Below are 13,189 nucleotides of genomic sequence, written 5' to 3' on the forward strand. Positions count from 1 at the left end.
TTCTTCCAAGATAAGTCGTAAGGTCAGTATTGCCTCGCGTGTTCCAACATTTCTACGGAATCCAAACTGATCATCCCCGAGGTCGGCTTCTACCAGTTTTTCCATTCGTCTGTAAAGAATTCGCGTTAGTATTTTGCAGCTGTGACTTATTAAACTGATAGTTCGGTAATTTTCACATCTGTCAACACCTGCTTTCTTTGGGATTGGAATTATTATATTCTTCTTGAAGTCTGAGGGTATTTCGCCTGTCTCATACATCTTGCTCACCAGATGGTAGAGTTTTTTCAGGACTGGCTCTCCCGAGGCCATCAGTAGTTCTAATGGAATGTTGTCTACTCCCGGGGCCTTGTTTCGACTCAGGTCTTTCAGTGCTCTGTCAAACTCTTCACGCAGTATCTTATCTCCTATTTCATCTTCATCTACATCCTCTTCCATTTCCATAATTTTTTCCTCAAGTACATCTCCCTTGTATAAACCCTCTATATACTCCTTCCACCTTTCTGCCTTCCCTTCTTTGCTTAGAACTGGGTTTCCATCTGAGCTCTTGATATTCATACAAGTGGTTCTCTTCTCTCCAAAGGTCTCTTTAATTTTCCTGTAGGCAGTATCTATCTTACCCCTAGTGAGACAAGCCTCTACATCCTTACATTTGTCCTCTAGCCATCCCTGCTTAGCCATTTTGCACTTCCTGTCGATTTCATTTTTGAGACGTTTGTATTCCTTTTTGCCTGCTTCATTTACTGCATATTTATATTTTCTCCTTTCATCAATTAAATTCAATATTTCTTCTGTTACCCAAGGATTTCTATTAGCCCTCGTCTTTCTACCTACTTGATCGTCTGCTGCCTTCACTACTTCATCCCTCAGAGCTACCCATTCTTCTTCTACTGTATTTCTTTCCCCCATTCCTGTCAATTGTTCCCTTATGCTCTCCCTGAAACTCTCTACAACCTCTGGTTCTTTCAGTTTATGCAGATCCCATCTCCTTAAATTCCCACCTTTTTGCAGTTTCTTCAGTTTCAATCTGCAGTTCATAACCAATAGATTGTGGTCAGAATCCACATCTGCCCCTGGAAATGTCTTACAATTTAAAACCTGGTTCCTGAATCTCTGTCTTACCATTATATAATCTATCTGAAACCTGTCAGTATCTCCAGGCTTCTTCCATGTATACAGCCTCCTTTCATGATTCTTGAACCAAGTGTTAGCTATGATTAAGTTATGCTCTGTGCAAAATTCTACAAGGCGGCTTCCTCTTTCATTCCTTCCCCCCAATCCATATTCACCTACCATGTTTCCTTCTCTCCCTTTTCCTACTGACGAATTCCAGTCACCCATGACTATTAAATTTTCGTCTCCCTTCACTACCTGAATAATTTCTTTTATCTCGTCATACATTTCATCTATTTCTTCATCATCTGCAGAGCTAGTTGGCATATAAACTTGTACTACTGTAGTAGGCATGGGCTTTGTGTCTATCTTGGCCACAATAATGCGTTCACTATGCTGTTTGTAGTAGCTAACCCGCACTCCTATTCTTTTATTCATTATTAAACCTACTCCTGCATTACCCCTATTTGATTTTGTATTCATAACCCTGTAATCACCTGACCAAAAGTCTTGTTCCTCCTGCCACCGAACCTCACTAATTCCCACTATATCTAACTTTAACCTATCCATTTCCCTTTTTAAATTTTCTAACCTACCTGCCCGATTAAGTGATCTGACATTCCACGCTCCGATCCGTAGAACGCCAGTTTTCTTTCTCCTGATAACGACGTCCTCTTGAGTAGTCCCCGCCCGGAGATCCGAATGGGGGACTATTTTACCTCCGGAATATTTTACCCAAGAGGACGCCATCATCATTTAATCATACAGTAGAGCTGCATGTCCTCGGGAAAAATTACGGCTGTAGTTTCCCCTTGCTTTCAGCCGTTCGCAGTACCAGCACAGCAAGGCCGTTTTGGTTAATGTTACAAGGCCAGATCAGTCAATCATCCAGACTGTTGCCCCTGCAACTACTGAAAAGGCTGCTGCCCCTCTTCAGGAACCACATGTTTGTCTGGCCTCTCAACAGATGCCCCTCCGTTGTGGTTGCACCTACGGTATGGCCATCTGTATCGCTGAGGCACGCAAGCCTCCCCACCAACGGCAAGGTCCATGGTTCATGGGGGGATGTTTGTATTATGAGAGTGAAATGGTCAGCTGTATGCCTGTGTCGCCCCTTTATAAAAGAAGCAACTGTAGACAGATTCGCTCATAACTGTAATATTAATTGTGGTTGTACACGGACCCACCAAAGCAGAGGGAACGTCAAAGCAAAACATTCGTGTCCAATTCATCCCATCAGGTGGGTACGGGGCATCTATTTTTATAATAATACGTGAAAGATTCTCATCACGACCATGTTTCTTCAAATGGCTTCCTCAGACGTGGCTCTGCCGTCTTGTGCTCTCAGTATTGACGCAGGCTGTGTGCCACTGGAACACTCAACGGCGCGTACGTTGAAGTGTGGTCTAACGCTTAACCAAACCTTGGATATTACTTCCAAGAGCGACCAACAGTTCCGTCCGTGGACAACCAACATCGCAAACAATGTAGTGTTACGGCAATGAAGCAAAGGATGTCCATCTAATTCGAGCAATATATAGCCTCTCGTCCTACAAACACGGTATTAGTCACTACAGAGACAAATCATCTACCCTCCGACAGAGGTCAGACGCAAACTGAAAACCAAGATACAGCACAAAGTCTCTTTACAAACGACGCGAAAATGTATTGCGTGTGTATCAGTCTTTAAGCAAAGGAATTCTCGCAGCCAGAGCCAGTGGCAGCGAAGCGAAGGCCAGAAACGACGTGGCTGTGTTCAAGAGGCGGTACGACTGATGTCACGGGGAATGAGGGGAAAGTTAGAGTAGAGGAGAGAAGTGGATCCGCCCAGATAACAGCGCGGCCCAGTTTGGCCATGTGGGTGAGGAGAGGGAGGAGTCACGCGCTCGAGGAGTGGTGTTCCAGGGGCGTGGGAAACGAGAGTTCCGCCTCTTTCAAAATGGTGTCCGCTCACGTGATCATAGTTTTGTCATCTCAGCGTAAACATGGACATGTGGCTGCCCAGTTGAGAGTTGAACCTCGGGTTTTACGTGAACAACACAACATGCTTGCAGCTGCAAATCTCTTTATCGGAAGGGTGCCAGCGAGCTCTGACTTGTGCTATATTACGACGATGATTTCTCCCATGCTGCTGTTTATCAACAAAATATTTTCAAACACTGAAGACAAGGGTGGTGACTGAAATTTCATGATAAGATCCTGCAGCAACGAAAAAGGCTTTTCTTTTAATGAATGACACCGCAGTTTATGTATGACATCCATAATTTTCTCTCCCCTACTTATTGATAATACGAAACGAGCTGCCCTTCTTTCAACTTTTTCGATGTCCTCCGTCAATCTTGTTTGTTGCAGGTCCCACACTGCACAGCAATACTCCACGAGAGGGTGGAGAAGCGTAGTGTATGCAGTAGATTGTTATATTTTAAAAGTGTTCTGCCAATAAACCGCAGTCTTTGGTTTGCTTTCTCCATAACATTATCTATGTGACATTTCAAGCGAAGTTATTCGTAACTCTAATCCCCTAAGTATTTAGTTTAATTTACAGCCTTTAGTGTTTTATCTTGCAACTGAAATTTAGCGGATTAATTTTAGTACTTATGTAAATGACTACAAACTTTTCATTATGTTGAGTCACTTACCCTCTTTTCGGACCACACAGACATCTTGTCTTAATCATTTTGCAACTATTTTGATCATTTGATGACTTTATAAGACGGTTAATGACCTTTTATCCGCAAAAAATCTAGTAGTGCTGCTCAGGTTGTCTCCTAAACCGTTTATGTAGGTAATGAACAGCAGAGGGCCTATAAGAGCTGCTTGGGAAATGCCAGATATTACTTTTGTTTTACTCAATGACCTTCCTTCAGTTTACGTAGGTTGTGCTTACAAAGGGTTAAAAGGCAGCATGTAAATAGCAGTCAAAAGGACTAAAGTCACTTCCCTGGTTAGAGCTCAATGAATGCAAGTACCCATCGAGGTTTGGAATGTCACAGAACGTCTGCTCGGCTTCACCTTGGCTTTGTGATACACATTCTCCACATAGTGCGTACAACATGAGCTTACAGCTGAAAATGCGGGGAGCGGAAGTAACAAAAAAAAAAAAAAAAGAAAGAGCTGCATACTGGCATTTGGGGTCCATATAAGAGGCAATAAACAGTATGGTGACTATAAAAGAACAGGATACCCTGCATATTACATAACCTACAGAAAATGCTACAGATGTTGCACTCAAGGGCAAGTAACCTCTGTCCATTTTCGCCGTGTATAGGATACATAAAAGGCTGCAAGCAAAACACACACAATGAAACGAACACAACGGCTTACAACCTATCAATAGGCTGCGGGTGCGACACAGCAGACAAGCATTTGATTCGAGGTACATACCTCACCTTTCGAAGCAAGAAAGGCAGGAAAGTCATGTAGGCGACCAGGACAATTTGTACCATAAAACTGAGGTTTAAAGATAGTGGTGTTCCATTAACTATACATAGGCGTCAATGAAGGCACAGTGGAAATGTAAGATTGTCCACCTTCATCTGGAGGAATGTTAATTTTATTTAGAGAAGCCACATCAAGAATACTGTTCCTTTTACGTTTATTAACTTGTGATTCCATGGAGCCAGTGTCTTAGGACCTGAAGTGCAGGTTAAAGTGCCTAGGCGTAAGAGGGCCATTCGGAAGAGCAGAAGGCTGCAATAACGGGGGGGATATAGGTTTATGTAAACAACTGAACCATCGAAGGACTCCAATGGAAACTCACTTTCGGTAACTATTTCTTTTTTTATTTTTCTCATTTATAAAAACTATAGAAACAGGAAATTAAATGAAATAATAGTTCGTAGTATTTAATCATGCCTTTTCGGCCTTCGGTAGGGTGGTGCAGCATTTGGTTTGTTTACCGCTTGATATCTCGTTCAAAGGACTTGCAACTCAATGCCATCTGATACCAGTAAGCAACGTAGTCTATGAGATGAATAAGAAATCTCTCATTTCGTGTCAGTGTCTCTCATGGAGCTAGGGAGAAGTTCCAAACTTATTTGCGCTGGTCAGGCTACTTATATGACATGGTTTGTTTCGTCTCCACCTACCCGTTTTCGAGGCGATCTGATATACGAGGAGTGTTGCGTCCAGTTTAATAATATGGGAGACTGGGAAAGATCTGTCCAGTTAGCTAACATGGAGATGGCTAACTAAATGTTTCGAAGGAATTATAGAACTGGGTCGGTAAATACACGAATAAAGACAAGACTTGAACAGCAATAATCTTTAATGCTCATCTGAGCAGAAAGAGAATTAGTGACTCGAATGAAAATAAACGTTTCCCATCTATGAAGGTCCTCTGCAGGGATGTACGCGGCTAAGTATGCACGCGAGCAGAGCTGGGTCGAAGAAACTGAAGTCCAGGCTGCGGGCCTGAACTATACAGAGGTCGTATTTGGACGACTGTGTGAACTGTAATTATTTGCGGAAGCCGCTGCAGCCGCCTTAATACTGTGTAGCAGACCAGTCGTACCTTCCACGCCGGTGTTTCCGGCCACCGCCCTGCAAGGCCGCGTGTGACCATATAAGGTAACCGCCATCGCTCTGTTGCGTCTCGCGGCTTCCTGACGTGAGCTCTACGTCGACAACTTGCTACGCCTAACCACGCTCTGTTGGAGTCGTTTTATTTCTACCCTCTAACAAACTTATGTGTTCTGACGACGGCTCTTTACGTTTCGAGCATCGCATTACTTAAATGTGCGAAAGCGGCCGGTAGAAACGGTAAGTCTCATTTTGTTCTGCATTTCAAACCCGCACAGTAGCTGACATGTGTATTGGAGATTGATCCTGCTCGAAACACATTCATCATTCAGGCTATGGTTGTCGCACTCATCGGATAATGACACTACCCACAATATGAGTATACTGTGCAGCATCAAATAGATCATCTAACCTGTAGGGCGTCCCATTTCCATGGGAGCACATCCAGCCTCAAACTCTCACAAATGGTCAACGTGAGACGATTTGTGATATATTGGGGGTCGAATAGAGAAATTGTTATACTGTTGCTGGACCATCATTCTCTCTGGAAAATATTACATTCCGCTAGTTGCGACAGATATTTTCCTGAGAACATCCATGAGAGACCGTTTCCTCAGAAAATCCCAATGGAACCGATCACATGGAGCTTCCACTTGACCGCCACACTTTTGCTGCGTGGTCCAGCCTCTCAAAGCAGACACCGAACCGTTCCAACCGACCCAAGAAATGCGATAATATGTTTCAGCTACAAAAAATTAAAAAAGAATTTTCCCGTGATACGGTAACAAGTTCATTTACCTGGACTGATATTATACACTAACATCTAATTACCTTACACTTTCGGGATTCTCAGTATCACGATGTAATTTCATCCAATGCTCCAACGCCGTTAAACTTTCTTTCTCCGCAATACCAGTAAGACAGTGACGAATAACTTGTTAACGATGATATATTGCTCTCAATAAAGTGGCTGTGCTCAAAGCAAGGCGCTTTATGTGTCAGACCATGAGTCTTGTAATGGCTATCATAGAATGAATGGTGCGCGGTCACATATAACTAATCGCGTAAAGTGGCTAGTCAGTGCAGCAGAATACTGCCCCCACATGCAGGAATCAAGTCTAACGTGATAAATTACTCTAGACTAAAGCTCCCCTTCAGGTAAGGTGACCATACAAGGGTGTGGAGCAAATGGTCTCTCTCTAAATTTGTTAATGACATGTTTAAGTCACTAGACCAACGATTTCGAAAAAAATGGAGGCCAGGAGTCATCCAGTTTGAGCGCATAGTTACCTTCAATCAGAGAGCTGTCGCAACGAGTACTTACCGATCGGGATGACGTGGGTTGAGATACAAGGGCTTAATATTTTCGTTATATAATTAATAAGGTGCAATAATCACAGCATAAGCCTGCTACAATAATATCTGAAAGAGTACTATTTGCTATATTATGAGATTACTGACAATAATAACGTATATATTGTATTCAATTATCAATCAGGCTCTCTTCCATTAATTCATTACGCAGCAAAATATTATCAAGAATATAATCAAAGTTTCTTTTCTGGAGACTATTAGGCAAAAGAAATTAACATGTATCAAAGAGTCTTTTATTCAGTAAGCATGGTACAGAAGAGTTATATGTTTCGAATAATTTTATGACATTTGTTAACCGACGCATTGTCAAGACGATAGCTAATAAGCGATTGTGTGGACAATAAAACGAAACGAAATGAATTACGATTATCTATAGCTTCGAAAATTGAGGGCTGGTGACATGAACTTCTTTACAAGAGTTAGCTTTACACCAATCAGTATGTTAACGTGCATCGAAATGAGTCGGTCGTCGTACGTAGCCCCATTTCCTGAATTCACTAAACGTCAATGTTCGTGTAACAGCTGTTCTAGGCACTGAATAATCATATTTTGAAATTTTTCGTCTTGCTAATAGACTTTGATGGAGCTACATTTTTATTGCTGTTATTGATATTATTATTATTATTATTCGTAAAAGTAAGATCCATTCCAAATGGGTTGGTTAACAGATTTATCATACGTGCTACCACAAGTGACCCTCGTATATTTATAGCTTAGAAACTGTCACAGTTACAGATGAAACTTGACTGCTAATCTTTGGAACTGTGGGATGTTTCCATTGCTACGGGTATTCTATGGAAAGCGAGAAAAAGAAAATAACTGTTGCAACTTAAAATGGAATCGAACTTTAAATTGGAATCCTATCTCAATCACTTTACATAGGGCACCAACCGGTTCTCCACTGAGTTCTGGTGACGATCATCAAACGCTTCTCTCTAAGGATTCTATATGCAGGGTGGTCCAAAAGTTCGGAAACACCTTCATAAATTTCAAATGGAGTGGCAAACAAGGAAACAGAGTCCCTACACACGAAGAGCGGGAAGGGGGAAACTTTACAGGCTATGCCACCAACATGGCGGCCATCTTGAAAGCCACCATCTTGGATTCAGCACCAAAATTTCAAAAGGCAATGGGGTCATGTGACATATCAAACAAATAGAGAATTCCACCAGAAAAACAATGCCGTTGTTATTTTAAACATAGCTTTATTCATTCTCGGGTTATAGCCAGTTACATGTGGCAGCGGTGGGACGCTCGGCAGCATGTGTGTTATGTGCTGAAGAGACATTACGCCGATGTTACACAGTCCCGAGAGACCAACACTCATAGGAATGGCTCGATATGTTGTGCATTATGTTGGATTGTTAATGCTATCCTCCGAACCCAGTCCTGATGAACTTTTACCAACACATCTGGCTGAATTTGACCACACACATCAACAATGCGCTGCTTTAGATGATGCAAATCTCGTATTTTTACAGAATAAACTAGTGCTTTGACATGACCCCAAAGATAAAAATCCAAAGGAGTCAAATCTGGTGAATGTGGTGGCCACTCCACAGTACCCCTACGACCAATCCACTTTTGAGGGAACTGCACATCCAGGTATGGTCGCACATTGTGCCCATAATGTGGTGGGGCTCCATCATGCTGGAAGAATTCCGGAAATGTCCTGTCGTCCGTTAACAACGAGGCAACCACTTCTTCATCCAATAACCTCAGATAACAGTTGGCTGTTAACGTACCATCAATAAAAAAAGGTCCCACGACTTTGGTACCCCACACATCACACCAGACCATCACTTTTTGTGAGTCGACCTTTTTGGAAGCATCAGTCAAGTGCGGATTTCTGTCGAACCAGTATCTGTGATTCTGCTTGTTCACTTCACAATTGATAAAGAAATTGGCTTCATGACTGAACATCACCTGATAGGGGAAACCTGGGTTTATCTGCAGCTGCTGTGTCACCCATTCTGCGAACTGTACCCGACGGTCGGGATCATCCTCGTTTAGGTATTGGAGCAATTGAATTTTGTACGGGCGCCATTAGTGCTGCGATAAAATTCGCAGTATGAAGGTACGGCTAACCCCACATTCTTGTGACAGGCGACGAGTACTCCGTTGCGAACTCTTGCTAAATGATGCCAAAACGCTCGCTGTTGTTGCTTCATCGGTGGCGGATTTTGGTCTTCCAGCCTTAGGTTTATCTGCGACAGAACCTGTTGCTCGGAATTTGGCCAAAAGCTTGGCAACTGCGCTGTGAGAGATGGGCTGACTGGTTGGGTGACGACTGTTAAAATCCTCAGCAATGACCCGTGTACTTCTTTCTCCTGATATAAAGATGAGTTCAATGCGTTCTTCATGTGTTAAGGACATTTTGTAACCGGTAAATAAGGAAACAATGATTAAAACGTTAGCATGAGTAAATGATACCTAACAGTTACACACATGTAACATATCAGGCATGGGATAGTCACTTTGCACCGTTACAGACTCCATTTTAAGACTTCTCAGTACGTAATACTCACGCTGCCGATGGTCCCACTGCTGCCGCAAGTAATTGGCTATATTCCGAGAAAGAATAAAGCTATGTTTAAAATAACAACGGCATTCTTTTTCTGGTGAAATTCTCTATCTGGTTGATATGTCACACGACCACATTCCCATTTGAAATTTTGTAGTTGAATGCAAGATGGCGGCTTTCAAGATGGCCGCCATGTTGGTAGCATAGCCTATTAAGTTTCCCCCTTCCCGTTCCTCGTGTGCAGGGACTTAGTTTCCTTGTTTGCTACTCCATTTGGATTTTATCAGGGTGTTTCCGGACTTTTGGACCACCCTGTAGTAGATCTTACGCGAAGTAAAGCAAAATTTATTTGCGGAACAGATTCTGTCACTTTCGAGAGTAGGTCTAGGACACAGACAGGACAATTTTTGTGTGATACTTCAAGTAATGATTTCTTTTCCGCATGTTGTGAACGTATTCCGGAAAAAAGTGATGTTTTATTTGATTTGCGTCTGTGCTATAGAGGACTTTGACTTTTGTGATGTCAAGCGTACATCTTTCAACCTATGTGTCTCTGATGGTCATATTATTTGTTGGGACCATCATGAGGCTGTAGGCAATCACGTATAAATTGTATTCTGTCTGAGCATGTCACTGCATTGTAAACTTTCTTTAAAGTTGAAACGAATAATGACGAATTAATTCCTTTTAGTAATTTTTTGTCTAGGGGAGTTCCTACACTTAGTTGTTTGTCAACGGGCCCCAAGATGGAGCAACTACCCCCTGGAAGGTAAAATGAAGATTTCAGAGGAATTTATAACAAAAATGATTGGATTAACATGAAGTACAGTCTCCACATTTTGTGTAAAATTTAATCAGTGTTATCACCGTCTCGTTATAATATGCGAGTGGTGCTGAAAAATAATTCCGCCGAATATTTATGTGTAAACTCTTATAGCTTTTTAAATAAAACACCCGTTTTCAACAGTCTACATCTTTAGTCTTCATGTCTACAAGTACATGTTTGCAGCCGTCTGCCGCTAGTGGGCCCCGAATTGTAGTGTGTAATATGGCTGTGCATAACGTAACTTTGTCGTTGTGTGAAAAACAACGTGCTGCAATGGAATTTCGATTCTGAAGAATTCGTCCACACAAAGAGCAACCTCTGCCAGACCACACACGAGCACTGCGACATCTGCAGCAATCCAATGCCTTGGGTCCAATGTCATCGATAATTCTCCATACAGTCCCGACTTAGCCCCACACCATTTTCACTATTTTAAAATTCAAAGGATTCCTCAGGGGACATAATTTTGACCGTGATGAATAGGTGTAAGAAAAGGTGAGGTTGTGATTCAGTCACCAAAGTCAAACATTCTACAGTGACGGTATCAACAAAGTAGTCTCTCATTGGGAGAAATGTTTAGTCTCCAGGGTAACTATATTGACAAATAAATATGAGAGTATGAAGGCTGAAAATGAGGAATGTTAGTAACGTTTGTTTTATTTAAAAAGCTGTACGAGTTTGCACATTATAAATTCGGAGCTACTAATTTTCAACACGTTCTCGTAGTTCACTTCTAGCCATTAGAAGTACAACACCGTGAAGGCAATTTCCAACAGACGACAAACTGACATGAAATGTCCATACCGATATGATACGGAAATTATTAGCATTTCAGCGCAACAATCCAAAGTATTCAGTAATAATGCAATGTGCAATCCATTTATATGGTTAAAAAAACATGCCATTCAGAATTCGCATTTGAATGTTGTTTATCTGTGAGAAGATCTTAATATGTATTGGTCCAGGAGAACTGTCCTGTCTGCACGGAGATAGATAGCGACATCATCGTGGCCTATTAACGTTGTGTTCCTTGTGCTGCGACAGTGTTGTTCTCACCGGTCGGTATCCCGCGACTCTAATGTGAATCCGTGAATTGAGGAATGTTGTACTCAATGCCATACATGATATCACAGACATTTTGTTCGTTCTTCCACGGCGATGCGGACAGTCACGTCACGTTCCTCGGGTCAGGAAATGGACTATCTTTCATCACGACGTGTCTCACATACGCCTTGCGATGACGTCTGAACCATTGCGGACTATCAGCGCGGAAACCATTGCAGCAGTTTCCGTTGACACGGAAGCAGAGGAAGACGAAGACACTGGACACTAAACTGTCATTAAACCTTATCTCCAGACGAATCCCGTCTCTACGTACAGCATCATGACGAACATATCTGTCAGTGAACCCTCCGATGAGAACGAACCTACTTCTACCCGGAGAGTGTTGGAATGTTAGCCTGTGCAGCAGGTTCTCCAGGTCTCTCGGCCTCTGAAAACATCTGGTAGTGATTAACTTCTCATGAACGGGGTTCACAGTCTTGTAGAGTTTTTAATGACTTTATTTCAGTCGGTTACTATAGAAATTACTTACTTGACAATTGTAGTTTCGACCTTCGAGTCATTTTCAAGTGGTACTGCAAAAGAGTTTGCTTCGGTACATGTCAGACTTCAAAATCCTACGACACTTATGCACGTCGTCGTCAAAAATAGGCCGTGTTGACTTGTGAATGTATTTTCTCGCCAACGGCCTTTGTTTACAAATAAACAGTGCACTAGAAGATTGATTTGTAGCGATTAACACTGTGAAAACGCTTGTTTTTGATGAGAACATGTATACATGTCTTAGGATTTTAAAGTACGACATATGGTGAATGAAAATCTTTTGCAGTGTCATCTGAAAATGGTACTAAAGGTGAAATTTTAATTGTGAAATATATAATTTCTCCAGTGAATGGCGAAAATGATGTCCTTAAAAAACTTCTGGTCCTGAGTTACCAATGGACTAACACGCCGGCAGTCACCGGCCACTGTGATTAATGAGCTCTGGAACTGACTCGTGGCGCGATGGAATGATGTACCACACCTGTGATCTAAGATCAATTCGACCCGTGGTTTCTGATAGAGGTGACAGCTATGCACACTAATTTCCGTACCCTGTGACCGAACGAGGTGGCGCAGTGGTTAGCACACTGGACTCGCATGCGGGAGGACGACGGTTCAATCCTGTGTCCGGCAATCCTGATTTAGGTTTTCCGTGATTTCCCTAGATGTCTCCAGGAAAAATCCAGTATGGTTCCTTTGAAAGGGCACAGCCGACTTCCTTCCCCGTCCTTCCCTAATCCGATGAGTCCGATGACCTCGCTGTTTGGTCTCTTCCCCAAACAACCCAACCCAACCCCGTACAACGTTCCACAGATCACCTTCATATCTGATGATGTACCCTTCCTACCATATTGTATATGAAAAAACGTAAAGTTTCGTTCATTTGTTAACTCTCTGCTGTTTTAATGTTAATGGCCACCAGTGTAACTGAGATGACTTCTGCTGACAGTGAAGAGACGAGAAGTCATTAACGTTCAATTAGATCGTTGAGACTGAAATAATATATCTACTCTGTCTCTTGACTTATTTGAGGTACCCCAAATGATGGTCTTACAAAATGAATTTGTGCATTTTCTAGCTCTGTCGGCTGACGTTGTATGAGTGTACAGAAAGCTGGCTGAAGCCAGAGATAAATTCTACCGAAATTTTTTCAAACGTACAGCATAGATTGCATGCAACCGGTGGTGGAGTGTTCGTCGCTGTTAGTAGTAGTTTATCCTGTAGTGAAG

Source organism: Schistocerca nitens, chromosome 3, assembly GCF_023898315.1.
Source record: "Schistocerca nitens isolate TAMUIC-IGC-003100 chromosome 3, iqSchNite1.1, whole genome shotgun sequence".
In the NCBI taxonomy this organism is placed as follows: Eukaryota; Metazoa; Arthropoda; class Insecta; order Orthoptera; family Acrididae; genus Schistocerca; species Schistocerca nitens.